Source organism: Alosa pseudoharengus, unplaced genomic scaffold, assembly GCF_046254945.1.
Source record: "Alosa pseudoharengus isolate Yale_2024_CS ecotype anadromous, Long Island Sound unplaced genomic scaffold, YU_APseudo_1.1 YU_APseudo_1.1_scf_23, whole genome shotgun sequence".
In the NCBI taxonomy this organism is placed as follows: domain Eukaryota; kingdom Metazoa; phylum Chordata; class Actinopteri; order Clupeiformes; family Clupeidae; genus Alosa; species Alosa pseudoharengus.
Genome location: NW_027468685.1, coordinates 10,704,172 through 10,709,171, shown reverse-complemented (window position 1 = coordinate 10,709,171; position 5,000 = coordinate 10,704,172). Strand labels below are relative to the sequence as shown.

General features: G+C 43.3%; 1 protein-coding gene across 5 annotated transcripts in view; it reads left to right on the top strand.

Moving 5' to 3' along the window:
* Positions 1-5,000, top strand: part of runx1t1 (RUNX1 partner transcriptional co-repressor 1) — a 57,635-nt gene that overhangs the window by 31,327 nt on the left and 21,308 nt on the right. The gene's annotated exons all lie outside the window — the stretch shown is intronic.

Sequence of the window (5,000 nt, the reverse complement as noted above, 5' to 3'; positions counted from 1 at the left end):
CTCGCATACCAATAGACTCTGCCTCCCTCAGCTCCACAATTTCCCCCCACCATGCACACACACACACACTCTCTCTCTCTCTTACTCACACATGCACACACAGACAAACACACACACACACACACACACACACACACACAGTGCCCCCACTCTCTCTTCTCTTCCTCACCTTCCCATCTCTCCTCTCGAACAACGTCTGAATCCTAATGGCTTAACGAGTCAGTGCTCTTCTTACACGCACACACACACACACACACACACACACACACACACACACACACACACACACATACGCACACACATAGGAACACACATACGCACACACATACGCACACACATACGCACACACATAGGCACACACACACACACACACACACACACACACACACACACGCACACACACACACACACACACACACACACATACTGTAGGCACACACATACGCACACACACACACACACACACACACATACGCACACACACACACATACACGCACACACACACACACACACGCACACACACATAGGCACACACATACGCACACACTTTTTTATCTCCTTTCCTCTCTCCATTTCAATTCAATTCAGTTCCATTGAGCTGGTTTTGACATGAAAAGCATTTGGGTTTTACAGCCAAAGGATCTCTGAAATCCTACAAAGAATTGATAAATAAAAAAAATCACATCCACTATATTCATCCCATATAGAACACAGACCCCCCCTCTCTCATTTTCTCGCCTCTCGCCTTTTTCTTCTTTCTTTCCTTGAAAACATCAATTTAGAAAATTACATTTGAACATTGTTAGATTTCATCAGTATTTGTGCGGTGCTCTTCTCCCAACCAAAATGTATGTGTTTACGTTCGTGTTGGCGCTTATGTTTGTGTTGGCTTCAGTCCGGTGGTTCTATATTTGAAAGGTAGCGAGCAAGAGAGTGATTCATTTAAAAGAAGGAGTAGAACGTAGAACGTTGAAACTATAACGGTGTGTTCTCGACGTGTCTCCTGCGCTTCCTGCCTCCACATCACAGGCTCAGCCACAGCGCGAGCTGTTTCAGTGCGTTCGCAGAGAGTGATGTAACTGATATGCAACTGCACCAAAAGCACACAATTACACAGGTAGAGAAACGCCATGACCCTCTGAGGGTTTAGTCTTTCATGCTGGCAAACTGAGGGAGAGATGGAAGGATTGGGGGAATGGAGAAAGTGAAGGAAAGGAATTCTAAATTCCGAGCTGTGATGTAAAAAGAACCTATATCCAAGAGGGTGGTGAAACTGAACCTTGTTTGGTACCTGCAGTATGGTTCATTTAAGCCCATTTCTGTTGATCATTACTCTACGTGAGTCACGCTAACATGTCGGTTAGTCCTTTAAATGGAGTGTAGTTGACAAAATACGGCATGTCATTTCAACAGTCGAAGATAAAGTGATTTTAGATTGCCGCAACTCTCTGCGGTTGCCATCGAGAATCTTGACACAGGTCCAGTCAAGGAGGCTGTAAACAAAAACTCAGAATCTACCAGCAGATATGCCAAGAAGCAAACATGTATTTACAGTGATAGCATGTTGTATGTACAGAAAGTCTCTAGAGCCTGCTGCTTTCAAGAGATTTGGCTTTTTGAAAAGTAGGACGCTCGAGGTCCCTGAAATCGCTTTGCTTTCTTCAAGTCATCTCTCCCTTTTGGAACAAAGGGAAAATACGAAAGAAAGAAATCACATTGCATGCCCTGTAAGAAATCTGGCTTATGTTTGAAGTGCTCCGAGAACAATAGCAGGCTTGTCTGTGTTTGTCTCCAAACTGAGAGGAGAAACTGCAGAAGTCAGTTGAAAGGCATGAGAAATCCACTGCAGGGAATGAAGAGAAGTAACATAAACAGGAACAGCAACAAGCAACACTGTATATCTGTATTCATATTGAACACTATTGCAATATCTAATGTAATGAACTCGGTCTTGGGTTCTCAGAAAGGTGGTATTGTGTCACCACATTAGAAGTATGGTGACTTTTTTTTCAGTCAGTTCACCTCTCTACTGAAACCAGCCCACAGGCTGGTGGGGTTCCATACAGCAGGACTGCTTTTCAGTTCTCAATAAAAAGGCACCTCACAGCAAGGAAGAAATGGAAAACGCCACAACCATCTCCCTTCCTGGCGAGGGCCATTAAATCACCCCCCAGCATCGATACATCCGTCTCCGTCCCTACCCAATACCCTCGGTCGCCTAACGTCTGCCCATTTCGAGTTTTTATCATACAGACAACCAACACACGACTCAGCACACATGAACTACGTGGGGATTGCTGTTTATACATTCAGGACCGGGCTAGATAACCCTGCTCTGGTTTGTTTCCAAGGTTGGTTAAGAGGACGGGAGGCTCTTTTTAAGGGCAGTAAAAAAGGTTGTCTAGTTTAGACCAAAGATTCTAGAACAGAGCAAGATAGATTACTGGCAGGAGAATACAACAAAAAAAAGGTCCTTCATGAATGGTTAATGGAATAAAACAAAATGCAGAGCTCAGTCTAAACCAAAGATTCTAGAACAGTTTAGACTGAGCTCTGCATTTTGTTTTATTCCATTAACCATTCATGAAGGACCTTTTTTTGTTGTTGAATGATGCATTTTGTATGATAGCTTAATTGGAAACCCACTTTGCATAGTCGAGGACAACGATGCACGAACACACAGTATTCATTTTATGAAATCCAATTGTTGATTTCAGCGCTCTGTAAGCCTTAAAGCAGAAATAGTCTGTTTTTATCTAGCCTGCCATATTAATTCTGAGGTATTATGGAGGCCTGGAAAATGGATCCTGGTGTTAATAAATATATTGTTGTTTTTCTTCTTAAGGCCATTTCTTAAAAACACAATAGTAGTTATTTGTATAGTTATTCTTTTCATTATTATTTTAAAGTAGTATTGTGAGCCAATGTCATGTCTGATCAATGTATTTTTTGTCAACCAATGTCTGAAATTTCAGTAATGTCTGTCATTGTCAAGTCAAGAGTTTTGTATTGAGAAAAACATGATATTTGGAGATAGAGTAACAACACAGAGCAAATATCTTTTACACAAAATTTGCATTTGCTTCATGAGATTAATTTGTTCATGTAAGTGAAAAGTGTGAGTGTGTGCAGGTGTGTATGTGTCAGTTGAAAACTCACCGTATTGCTTTATCGTTCATCTTCTGTGGTTGTTAATACTTCATGATTGTGTGTGTGTGTGTGTGTGTGTGTGTGTGTGTGTGTGTGTGTGTGTGTGTGTGCATGTTTGTGTATGTGTGTGTGTGTAAGTACCCAGTTATGTGCCAGTGTGTGTGTTTGAGTCTCTGCGTTTCTCTTTTTTCCTTCATTTTTTTCTCTCTTATCCGCGCACAGTTCCTCAATCCAATTACTGCACTGACCCTGGCTCTAATCCTCCCTCCCTCCCTCCCTCTCCCGCACACAGCATTCTCAGCCCCCTGGTGAACCAACCCCACACACATCACCCCTCAGCACATGTTCTCAGATCAGAGAGATCTATCATCAGATCTCATTACATTTACATGCTCCGTATCTCCGACCAGGCACCCTACATTATATTTCATTTCTGCTCACATCCACGATACTATAAAATACATTACATACCATTTCCAATCACTCGGTTAGATGATATCCAGGCTTTATCAACACAACTTTTGCGCAAATGCGTTTGTATCAAATTCATCCCTGTTATATGTGGGTTTTTTATCAGCAGGGGATGATCTCGGGAGTCAGGTGATGTCCGAACACACTGTACTATATCGTGTATCATCCGTCTCCAGGCTCCTGGTTGAAATAAGCCTTTTTGAGATTGCAGGGCTCTGCAGGTTAGCGTGTTCTGTTGGGTCTCAGTGTTGGGTTCTGTCCTGCTGAGGTGGGGCTGTTTTTGATGTTGCTGTTATTCTGGTCAGTCAGTGTGTGTGTGTGTGTGTGTGTGTGAGATGGCCTTTGGATGGTGGTGTCCACTGGTGGTCAGTGAGGTACTGACCACTGTGGAGGTGAGTTAGATAGACTGCTGGGATGGGCAGGGTGTTATTAGCGAGGATGCTTTGGGCTTGGACACATTGTGAGAGGAAGGGGTAGAAGACTTCGGCGAATATTACACATACACACTCAGACAGACAGAAAGAAAGAAAGAAAGAAAGAAAGAAAGAAAGAAAAAAAGAAAGAAAGAAAGAAAGAAAGAGAGTGAGGTAACCCTTGGTCTGCTGTGTCTTGTAAGGAGACTGTCCAGTGTCTACAACACATGCACACACTCTCTCTCTCTCTCTCTTTCTCTCTCTCTCTCTCTCTCTCTCTCTCTCTCTCTCTATCTCTCTCTCTCTCTTTTTCTTTCTATCTCTGAGTCAGCCCAGTGTCTGGAACATGTAAACACACACAAACAGCCTTGGACTCTGGGGAGAGAGGTTGGATCCTGTTCCCCTGACCAGCCAGGTCACACGCTGACCAGCCTCCCTCACTGATAGCAGCGTGGCAGACGGAGCCCACCCTTCCCTCACTCTATCTCCGTCTGGCTCTCCCTCTCTGCCACTGTCTCCCTTTCACTCTCTCTCTCCCTTTCACTCTCTCTCTCTCTCTCTCTTTCATTCTCTCTCTTTCTTTCACTCTCTCTCTCTCCTTTTCACTCTCTCTCTTTCTTTCACTCTCTCTCTCTTTCATTCTCTCTCTTTCACTCTCTCTCTTTCTTTCACTCTCTCTTTCTTTCACTCTCTCTCTCCCTTTCACTCTCTCTCTCCCTTTCACTCTCTCTCTCTTTCATTCTCTCTCTTTGTCCATCTCTCTGACTGTCTCTGTCTCCATTTCTTTTTTACGATTTGCTCCGTTACTCATTTTAGAGTTTTAGGATTTCAAGTTGTGAGCTTCTGTCTGGCGTTAACGTAATTCTGAGATGTTGAGATGAAAAAAATGTTGGCCATCAGTACTCACACATTACCCTCAATGCCATTCTCTTTCTCCACCGTGTTTGATTTTCCACTGTGTCCAC